Source organism: Octopus sinensis, linkage group LG1 (genome assembly GCF_006345805.1).
Source record: "Octopus sinensis linkage group LG1, ASM634580v1, whole genome shotgun sequence".
NCBI classification, from domain to species: domain Eukaryota; kingdom Metazoa; phylum Mollusca; class Cephalopoda; order Octopoda; family Octopodidae; genus Octopus; species Octopus sinensis.
Genome location: NC_042997.1, coordinates 28,700,423 through 28,713,300, shown reverse-complemented (window position 1 = coordinate 28,713,300; position 12,878 = coordinate 28,700,423).

Here is a 12,878-nt window from a genome sequence, read left to right as displayed (position 1 = left end):
TATATATATATATATGAAAATGGGTTAAAAAGTTAATTTCTCGTGTATCCACTGATGTTTTACAATCATAGTTTATTTCCTTGTATGAAGATTACACCAACTTATTGCTTTTCCCAAATATGCAACCATATATTTCCTTACGTTTGTTTGCTCTAAGAGGTCCAGTGTCCTCGAGAATTAAGGCTTTCTAACATGTCTATTGATATGCTTTGTCTTAGTCCAAGTACTGATGTTTTACTTTGAATTGTAAAACATCAAATGCTCTTGAAGCTCAGTAAAGGAACCAGATTTTCCGTCACTTGTACTGCTGTCGCTTCAATTATTGCTAACTGTCGTTGTTGTACTGTCGTTGTTGTAGCTGCTGTCAATGTAGTTTTAATAGTATACCAGTAATGACTCCATCACAGATGTCAACGGTTGCCCTTACTGTACGGCAGTGATAATGATAGTTTTCCTATCTCTTTGTTGACATTCTGCGTAGTTTCATCTGCTTCAAAATTACCTCTAATTAGAGTGTTGGCAAGGTACGAAGTGGCTCCATTTATAACATACCCCTAAAAAGTTTTCACACTTCGACTGTGCTTTCAGTTTTCTTGTAGTATGATTTATTGGTCTTCTTTCAATATTTCTAATGGTTAAATGAAATAAGAGATGGAAAGCGAGCAATCAGCGTTAGTTTCGCATATGTTTGACACACGAACGTACCCAAGCACATATATACTCATAAAGTAATGAGAGAATGAAGTAGGAAATATAGTTATAATGTTGAAGCTACTATCAATTAAAATAATTGTGGTAAACAAGGAGTTTCGAAATAGCAGTGAAATGCGTAAAATACAGTCAAAGCGATTTCCTAAGTACCAAATTGCCAAGTATCTTTTTCAACACACGTAAAGTGTATTTGAATAGCCCCTGTAGATCCAAGAATCATTGCTATTTGTAAACGAATCACAGTTTACATTTATTAAATGCCAATGCATTGCGAACTACAAGCAAGTCTCTGATTCAATTCTTCTGTCCATTCGATGCTAACAATACCTCACTTAGCAAAGAAATGTATTTCCTTTATTACGTTCTCACGTTGTTTAATTTTAATTCTAACATCTTCCTGTCACTTACCTTCTTATTGTTCCTAATTATAACATATCCATGATCTACTCTAATGTCTTTATATTTCTATTGCCAGTAAAAAATTTCTATGTCATTCTTCATTTCTTCATTTACTTTCATATAAAAGCTTTGTATAAATTGCATATAAAAAATTCATGTTCATTCTTATGTTCTTCAGTTCTTTGCTATAAATATAATCAATTCAAAGAATATCCTACACATTTACAATTTCTCATGGAAAGAATCATGGAAAGAAGCACATTATTGTTACTGTCATATATATATGTATATATATATATATATATAATACATAGTAATATATATATATATATATATATATACATATACTAGCATTGCTTGGGATTAAAATGGCATAGTCTGTATATGATATATTACCGTTATGTTAAAACAGGTGATATGGGAAATTGCAGCATTGGCAACAAAACATTTGTGAAGTAAATGATCGCCTAATTCGACTAAGCAACACGCCATGCGTCCGTTTGGAGTATTTCAGACCCTAACCGAACGCACTGTAAAGCTGTCAGTGGACATTTGGACCCGTCGGCGCTGTGTCAAACACGACCCACCATCTGAAATGTTGACACCTCGATCGGGTCTGTTGTTCTGCATCACTCAAAAATTGAATTTGGAAGAGCTCTTGTTTTTCATTTGTGGGTAAAAAAGAAACAATGAGGTGATAGACTCGCCTATGAACTCTGACGTCGGCGTATATTCAAGTTTATCTATCTTCTTAGATGAACCAAACGATGTCATTTACAGAGTTGTATTGTCTGATATTGTTCATAATATTCTTTGACTGGATAGAAATGCCTATAAGATCAATAAGAGGTTGAGATAGCTGGTAGTGCTGGCAATGTTACCTGACCGCCTGAGCAGCACATACCATCTGTTTTATTTGAAAATTTTAAAGCTCTACAGAAAAGACAAGTTGTGTTTAGCACACCAGTTTCAAAAGAGTTATTATTGTTATAAGAATGGGATGGATTATATCTAAGGACATCTTCTGGAGTTGTGAAGAAGGACTTTGTACGTAGTCTGTTTCTGAGAGAAATTCTATTGGACCTCTGACGAATTAAAATATTGACTTAAGATTCAGCATTAAGTGGTGCAATATGCATTTGCTGACCTTGAGAAAATCTCATCTAGATTCTCTCTTCAGAATCTCGCCTTCGGTGTTCTACAATATTCCTTGCTTTGTACTTGTTGCTGGTGAGATTTATTTGAAGAGAGCAGAAATTAAAACTAGAGAAAGCGAAAAGGACAGAGAAAGAAAGTGTCAGAAGTGTGTACGTCTATATGAAATGGACGTGTGTGTGTGTGTGTGTTAGTTAGTTAGTTAGTTAGTTAATTTGGCTCAAAAGCAAATAGCAAGTCCATGTAGGGGGACATGGAGTTAAGTGCAGGGTGGTGTTCATGTAAAGAGTTCAGGCCTCTTGAGGTCGTCGGCATCTTCACCATCTCGTCTGGCAGCTTGTTCCACGCATCCGCAACCCGGACGGAGAAAGCTCCTCTCCTTCGATTGAGCAGGAGTGAAGAACAGCTCTTTCGAGAGGTTACACTTTCCGCTTATAATGTTGTGGGCGAGAATGAGATCACCACGGCGGCGGCGTTTTTCAAGAGAATAAAGGTCGAGCGTCCTCAACCTTTCTTCGTAGGACAAAATTTTGAGACCATGAACCATGCGGGTAGCCAGCTTCTGGACTCTTTCGAGATGCTGTATGTCTTTGAGGAGATAAGGAGAAGAGGCTTGAATCCCATACTCCAATATGGGTCTCACCAGCGTGACATAGAGTGGTAGGAATATGGCTGCTGTAAGCATTCCGAATGACCGTCGAATCAAGAACAGAATTCCGCGTGCTTTCTTGGCAGCATGGACGCACTGGGCCGAAGGCGAAAAGGAGGAATCCACCAAGATACCCAGGTCCGTTACCTGATCGGTCCTCTCCAGCAGCAGACGACCGGGCTCGAAATCAAGTTGAGTTGCAGGAGTAGAGCCGACAGGCAGATGACAGCACTTTGACACGTTCAGACACAGGTCCCAATCGTTAGACCACTTCCAAATTTGGTGGAGGCATCGACGAAGATCCTCTATATTACCGCGAGGAGCGACCAGTTTGATATCGTCGGCAAATAGAAGGGTGTGTTGCGTGAGTTCGTCGGGCAAGTCATTTATGAAGACTAAGAACAACAAGGGCCCAAGCACTGAACCTTGAGGCACGCCACTGCTCGCACTGGAGACGTCGGACCGCGAACCATTAACTTGGACTTGGAAGGAGCCATCTGATAGGAAGGCACCAACCCATCGTATAATATCCGGATGGAAACTATATGCTTGAAGCTTGACAAGTAATAGGCGGTGGTTTACCGAGTCAAAAGCTTTGGCAAAGTCCAATAAAACGATGTCAACAGCATCACTATCATCGAGGATGCGCGTCACCAATTCTTCCATTACTAGTAAGTTGGACAAGCATGATCTCTTCGGCACGAAGCCGTGTTGGGAATCAGAGATAGAGGCTGTGTTTAGGAGGTGGAGCATCATACTTTTCTTAAGGATGGTTTCGAACATTCTTGCTGATTATTGATGTAAGGGAAACCGGTCGGTAGTTAAGCGGGTCTTCGCGGCTCCCTTTCTTGAAAATTGGGCAGATTATCACTGTTCTCCAGTCTGCAGGTATAACACCCGTCGCCAATGACATATTGAATAGTCGTGTTAAGGGCTCGCAGATGACCGGAGCCAACGCTTTGATAACCCGTGGGTGTATGCCGTCAGGGCCGTGACCCTTGTTGACATCGAGGCCTTGAATAACACGTTTGACTTCGTCCCGCGTGATGACCAATCGAAGCATTGGAGGTACCGATCAATCAAATGGAGGGGGTTCACGACCATCATCTTGTTTGAAAATAGTTGAAAAAGCCTCGGCAAATAATTGACTCTGTTGATAAGGGTCCTCAATCGATACGCCTGTTGAGTCTACCAACGTTGCAATCTGGTTGTTCAAGCGGGAATTCCGCTGGACATGGGCAAAGAAGGTTTTGTGGATTGCTACTGGCGATTTTGGATTGCTACCGCGATTTTGTATTCATAACTGAAGCGTTCTGTGTGTGTGTGCGTGCGTGCGCGTGTGTATGCAAGCGAGAAAGAGGGTAAGAAAAAGAGATACAGTGAGTGAGTGAAGGTGTGTCGTGATGATTGATGTCTTTTAAGGCACACACACATTTAGAAAATGTGTCATCGTATAAAATATTCACGATAGTTGATTTATGGAGAAGATTATGTGAAATTTTTGAAATGCAAATATGTGAATGGAAATTAAGATTAATTTCTAGCCAAAATAGTACCGAATGTTTGGTACCCTATATATATATATATATATATATATATATATATATATATATATATATATAGGACAGTATCTCTCACATTACAATAACGACGTAATACTGAAATAGTGTAAGATATAAGGGCTTGCATAAGGAAGAAGTTTGAAAATTGTTTGGCACATGACGCTGCACGGGCCTTGGTTTTTGTATTTGACACCTGTTTCTTTAAGTATTTTATTTCGATTTTATCTATATATATGTATGCAAAGCCGATGAAGGAGACCTCTACATGGTAGCTAGACAAAATACCAGCTAGATTTCCCTCAAATCACCCTACTGTCATAATCCGACAATTCTGCCTCTTACGCAGTTTGAATGAGAAACTGTAACTAAATATTAAGATTATTAACCGTAAAATTTTACGCGCTTTAATAGCAATAAATTTTTTCTCTTCTTTACTTTCCTCGTAGATTTTCATGTCAGATGTAAAGGTCAAGAGGATTAACATCGACGGTGTTAAATAGTGGAGATGATTGGTAATTGTATGTGTTGATTACTGTTGAGTGTTTCTTCTCAATAAGGAAAATTGATTGATAATGAAACTTAACACAATATGTATACAGCTTCAAATGGAATTGGACGTGATAAGAGAGACAGTATGGCGATGGTTTTGACTGACTGTTATCCTGTACTTAGCTTGTTGTTAACGAAATGCTATGTGCCGGCTGTCTGAGCAACTGGTTGCTTTTAATGGCAGGACAAACAAGACAAAAAGATTACAAATATAGAGATGCTCACTTTGAAACTAACAATTTGGAAGAACTTTTTAGGTCACAGAACGCCCCGCTCCCTCATGTATCCATCATGTTTTCACATGGACGTGCACGCGCGTTTGGCTGTATACAAACAGACATACATATAATTGCAAAATCTTGGTGAAACTGGAAGTACTAAGATAGCACTGAAGACATTGTAAATCTTTCCGAATTTAGTATTTAGGGAATACTGTTACGTGCGTTGGTTCTTTCGTATCACGAGGTATTAAAGTAACTGGTGTGTTAGGAAATTGTATGTCCAGTCTTGTCCAGATTGTGTACACGACTTTTCCGGATTTGGTGGAAGAGTTGTTGATGTTCTAGGGTGTGCTCTTCGAAGTTTTTACAATTGTACTTTATGCGCATTCTCCACTTAACTTTACTAAGAGCTACTTCCTTTCAGTCATCAATATCAAAAGCCAGTTTTTTGAGGTTGTTCTTCGTATATTTTGTCGGTTTGTTGTGAGGACGTTTTTCAAGCGATAGCTCACCATCAAATAATTCCTATGGGATTCTTCCCCCTTCTATGCAGACAATGTGTATCGTTTAGCGTCTTTGAAAAGTGAATACTAGGAATTAATATCCTTAGGCATTCCGATCTGACAGGTACATCGGTATCAGAAGTTCCTTTTGCCACTTGATGTTGAGTGTGCATCTTAGACCATTCTGCTGAAAAACCTGAAGCAATTTCATATATTTATGCTATAACATCCAAGCGTCGGAGATGCATGAAACAGTAGTCAAAGCACAGATATTATACACACACCTTCGTGTTGGTAATAATATTGGCATCAACACAAACTTGCTTTTCCAGTTTTCGTAAAGTAACCGAAACTTTCAGCATGAGCAGATGTATTTCAGTACCCAAGAAACTTTCCTTAACAAGTAGGCAAATATATCAATTTCCTCCAACTTGGTCCCATGCACTCTGATACAGAGTTTTATACATGGTTTCCTAGGACCAGGTGTAAGCATTACTTTGGCTTTTGTGAGGCTAAAAGTAAATCCAAACGCCAAATATTAAGTTGAGTAAATAATTCATGAAGTGTTGTAGGTCAACTTCTGTGAGTGTTAAGACGTTAGAGTCGTCTACGTAAAGGGATAAACATATACAGAATTTTTTTACCACATGTGGCATTTTGTTTTGTTTTTCAATCTTTTGCTTTTCCATTAAATGCTTGCTTTCTTAAAGTACACACGTACCTTAATTTCGTCAATGGATATACCCGTTTTCTTATGCTTCAACACAAATATTTACATATTCCCTCTGCTTCTACTTCTACTCATTTCGCTACACTTGTTCCTGCATAACTCATTCGTAATCTGCAGATTCACACACATACATCAGCTATTTGATTCGATTTCATACATGTTATCCATGTGTGTGTGTTTAATTCTCTTATTTAAACAGCATTACTCATGCATCCAAAGCACACATTGTTCATATATTACAAAACCGTTTTCTCTACTTTTACCTTTCCATTTATGGTTCCATTTTTTTAGTTTTTAAGTTTTAATCTTTTCCTGCATTATTTCACTTTTTCGTTAAGCAAATTTGAAACATTTTGAAGCATACAATGAATTACATGGTTGTACGATAGTATTTGTGAGCTCAGTAATTCAGTCTATATCCTTCTTAACCCTAAGCTGTAATTCACCAAAGTTTCTATCAGTAGCTACAAAAAGCGACAGTTTACACTTCACTAATCTACTTCACATGGAACACACTTCCTAAGATTCTACTTTCAGACTTTTAACTTCTTTCTGTGACATCTCTCGGGTTATGATGTATATATAAGTAATTTATTCGGGTCAGTGTATCCAGCTAGTATTTTGTAATTTGAAATATTTTTATTTCATCTACTTTTAAAGGTGCACATTTTGCATTCACATTAGAAACCACGCAAGCACTATCATATTTGCGCGCTGAACAATTACTCACCATCAGTACACAATATATTACATTTAGATTATGATTGACTATTTGCTAAATACAAAAAATATCGGGCAAGAGAGGAATGTATCACAATTGTATAACGGGAATGGGAGCATCTAGCACTGGTTTCCACTTTACGACATAAAAGTATAAATGCTCTAGAGACAAAGGAACGCGTCCGAAAAAGGTTTACTAGCTTATCAGGTTATGAGTATAAACAAACATATATCAGAGGATGGTGCCAGGCATTGTGTATGAATTTAAAAATTTCACCGCAGAATTGTATTTCGACTTTTCCACAAGTCTTGACTTGGTTTTAAAAAAATTCAGTAAGTCAAACTCTACATGAAAACGTATTCTTCATTTTTGTTTATAAGATTCAATCTCGTCTCATTTTTTTCACCTTAAGTAACATAGGCTGTATATACGTATGCCAAAGATATTTGTCTGTTTATACATGTGCTTTCCTTCTGTATTATGCGCGTAACAATAATGGATACATCGCAAAGTAATCGCAAATATTCTTACAGAAATAATTTTGACTGTTATGCAATATACACTTTGTTTGAAATAATAAATTTATGGAAGGTCATATAGTTTATTGTACTGTCATAGTTCTCCCAGAACGCTGGATCTTAAGTGATTAGAAATAGCATTAAAATAAATACATATACAAATATAAGCACTCTAAATGTATATAAACCACGCCGGCAGTTTATATATATGTATATATATATATATATATATATATATATATATATATAATATATATATATATATATATATATATATATATAATATATATATATACATATATATATCATATACACCAAAAATGACATTCATATGTGCGTAACAATATCTATCTATCTATTCACCTATCTATACACACGTACGCACTAGTTTTTTAATGAAAGAAATGCACGCAGAAATGCAGAATGGAATTAGTCTTTTAGTGCTTTATCTCAGTCATTTGATTGCAGCCATGCCGAAGCACCGCCTTTCGTCGAATAAATTGGTCACATGACTTATTTTTCGTAAGCCTAGTACTTATTCTATTGGTCTGTTTTATGCAACCGATTTCTTACGGGAACGTAAACACACCAACATTGGTTGTCAGAGTGATGGTGGGGGACGAAGACAAACACAGAAATATATACATTTATATATGTATATACGATGGTCTTCTTTCTGTTTCCGTCTACCAAATCCACTCACAAGGTTTTGGTAGGCCCGGGGTTATAGTAGAAGACTTTTGCCTAAGGTCTCACACAGTGGTACTCAACACCGGAACCGTGTGGTTCGTAAGCAAGCTACTTAGCACACAACCACTCCTTCATCCAGCTAATATTTTGGAATTTGAGATATTTGCATTTCATCCACTTTTGAATGCGCACATTTTTCATTCACCTTAGAAACCATATGTGCGTTCACAATTATATACATCCACATTACATATATATATATATGTGTGTTTGTGTGTGTGTGTGTTTAGATGTGGCCGTGCGGTTAGAATGTTGCTTCCCAACAACATGGTGCCATTTTCAGTCTCACTGCGAGCGGCGTTGAGCAAGTGTCTTCTACTATTACCTCTGGTTGACCAAATCCTTCTGACTGGCTAAGGTAGATAGTAACTGAAAGAAGCCCGTTCTATATGTATGAATGCACACACGCACATACATACATACATACATACATACATACATACATACATACATACATACATACATACATACATACATACATACATGGTTGCTGCCCACTTGTTATCGAGAATGGCCATTGCGCGAAGCTTAATCAATGTTGTTATCGTGCAATGACTGTGCAAGAAGATTTTTTTTAAAGTGAGGGAAGGCTGTGCACTGAGTCAATCCCACTCACTAAGCAACAACAGCCATAATCCGAAAAGAAGAACAATTCAACATCATTGGTAACCACTGAGCTGTAGGTTTTATGTTGGAGTAATCCCAGTTACCTGAGTTACCTACTCCTAGAAGGATGCCCTAACAAAGGCTAGGAGTCCTTCACTACCAATGTTTTAACCCTGCGATCGGGTATTCAGTCCGATTATTTCTATGTCCCCGCGCATGATACATCCTTAAGACATTTATTGGATGGCCGTTGACTCTCAAGAGTTCCTCCGCCCTTTGACGGGTTTTGTTTTTCAACCCGCAGGGTGTCCAATAAACACCCTCCTCACTAAGCAAGCTTGGTGGGGTTGCCGGTTTTGTCACCGACTACCCGACCATGCAACAGGTTGTACTGGGTTACATGTTACCAGTTGCACTCGAAAGTGACCTGACATAAACGTACATACATACATACATACATACATATATATATATATATATACATATATATATATATAATAAAATATTAGGGAATAAATCCAAACTTACAGGGAAAAATCAAATTTTATAGTAAAATATTATATTATATTAAATTAGAGATAAAACCACTATTAGGCAAATCATACAATGAAAAACTTAAGCCAATACATAAGATTAATTAATTTATATTATTTAAAATATATATCAAAATTAAAAATTTTTAATAATTTTGATATATATTTTAAATAATATAAATTAATTAATCTTATGTATTGGCTTAAGTTTTTCATTGTATGGTTTGCCTAATAGTGGTTTTATCTCTAATTTAATATAATATATATATTATATATATATATATATATATATATATATATATATATATTACGGAGATGTACTTGCATAGCAAGTGACTTAATCTAAGATCATGTTCTGAAACAAAAACAATTGCAGCGTGGCAAACGTTTGTAGCCACTTAAGAACTCACAAAAATCTTTAGTTTCACTTCAACATTTATATTTAATTTGTGTCAAAATATTTTCGTCGCTTTGAAAACGTGACCTGTTCGCTGACAAAACTTCGTGCCGCACGAAGTTTTGTCAGGGAACTGCTGGCTATTTCAAAGCCACGGAAAATTGATATATTGACACAAGTTAAATTTAAATGTTGAAGTCAAATTAACGGTTGTTGTGTATTCGGAAATGGCTTACAAACAGCATCCAGGCTACAATTGTTTATTTATACATATATATAAATATATATATATATAAACACATACACACTCACATATACGTATATGTGTCACTTTTTGCGTGTGTTTGTACCCACCATCGCTTGACAATCGCTGCTGGTGTGTTTACGTCCACGTAAAGAAATGGTTCGAGAAGAGAGAGAGCGACAGAATTATTACAAAGCATGCAAACACTAAGTCCTGGTGTCCATTTGTTCGACTAAAACCTTTCAAGGCGGTGCTCCAGAATGGTCCCCACCAAATGAGCGAAACATGTGAAAGGTAAAAGGAACATAATCATAAATTATTAGACGAATATTAATACGAAAATTCATGTAGATATAGTTTACATGAATTTAAACTATTTAAACTAAGTTTCGTGTATTCAGTTGGTTGTTTTTTTTTATTTGATTTTTGTGCACTTAACAACTAGATATATTTAAACAGCACTAATTTGTTCAAGATATTTTCCAATTAATTGCAATTAATTATATCTATAATTCTTATGAGGATAAATTTAATATTAACGTAATGTCGTTGTGCAAGAAGAGGAAGTATACGATGCAAATTTATTTCGTTCTTAATTAAAATTACTTACACATACTATGCAATGAGTGCATGGCTTCAAGTGTTTTTTGTAGTGCTACTGTTAATCTCTCAAGTTAAATATCATATTGTAAAGGTCGAATTTCGCATTACGTAAGAGGCAAAAGACAACATTTGTTTATACATTTAGTAATCACATAGAGTAGGGGAACATCAGACGATGGAGTAGATAAATAATATTTCGTAATTCAGCTGCAATGAAAATAAAACGTTCACTCCTATAAAAAAAAAGAAAAAGCACTGTTCTTTCGCGTATATCAAGAATTCAGTCATAATAACGATTATATTTGATTAAACGAGATTGGATTATGAATAATAGAATAATATATTATATACTATACTGGCAATTCAGCAAAATTCATTTTGCACTTGTGTGTTTATAGTACAGCCGTTCTATCTAAACGTCCTCTTCATAAGTGTAGTGAACTCTATGAAGTATACATATAGATATTTTGGGTTAAGGTGCAAATGTAAAAAAAAAAAATTTCTTACGTAATAACTTGGCTTACATGTATCGTGGCAATCCGTCGATTACGACGACGAGGGTTCCAGTTCACCCCATCAGCATAACAGCCTGCTCGTGAAATTAACGGGCAAGTAGCCACTCCCCATACACGCGTACCCTTAACGTTGTTCTCAGATAGATTCAGCGCGACACGGTGTGTGACAAGGCTGGGTCTTTTAAATACTGGCACAAGAGAAGCTGGAAGAAAGAGTGAGAGAAAGTTGTGGTGAAAGATTACAGCAGCGTTCACCACCACACCCCCTGCCGAAGCCTCGTGGAGCATCAGGTGTCTTCGCTCAATAAACACTTACAACGTCCGGACTGCGGATCGAAATCGCGATCCTAAGACTGTGAATCCGGTACGTTAATCACTGAGCCATTGCACCTCCACATTTGCATGTATGCATGTATTGTTAACAACATATACTGTATGAATAATAGAATAATATAGTGGTGAACATTAACACGCACAAACATATTTAAGCTAATACGTATGCGTTAGTGATCATACATTATACTTATGAATATATATATATATATATAAAATTACTTGGAAATGGATGCGTGGCATTCAATCAAACAATAATATAAATAATACATTTATCTATCTATCTATCTATCTATCTATCTATCTATCTATCTATCTATCTATCGATATATATATATATATATGTATATATATATATATATATATATATATATATATATATATTTAAGTAGGTGAATGAATTATCCTAGCATGGAAAATTCGTTTAATCGATACCTGGGTAGCAAATTCACGTCAGAAAACACGATTGAAGCGACCTGTCAAGGGTAGAAACTCCGGGTTCTTGTGTGGAAATTTGTGTTTTTTATATGAATAAATGAAAGAATGGAGTCGAACGAAGATTTTAACAAAATTCCTTTACTCTTGACACATGTTTCGAAGACGGCATACTTTTAATTCCGAAGGAATAAAGGGTGCATTATGCCATCTTCTCATCAGGAAAGAAAAGGAGCCTCTTTCAGCCACAAGACAAACAAGAGTAAAGGAATTTTGTTAAAATCTTCGTTCGACTCCATTCATTCATTTATTCATATATATAATATATATATATATATATATATATATATATAATATATATATATATATATATAATATATATATATATATATATATATATATATATATATATACATATATATATATACATAAATTTGTGAGCAAGGTATAAAGTGTAGCTGAACGACATCGTGAAGTATATTTCCCACTTAAATGTGGCTAACCATTAAGGGGGGATTCTACTGTAGCTTGTAGCCCCAGGAAGACACCTCCTCCAGCTGTACCCTATCTGTATTTGCAAAAGGAAGACGTCCTTTCCATCTCCAACCTGACGTGATACACACGGACTCGAGTTAGCCACATTTAAGCGGCAAATATACTTCACAATGACGTGCTGCTGCTGATTATACCTCGCTTGCAGATTTATTATTGCTTGTTTACACTTTTTCGAGATCAGTGACTTTT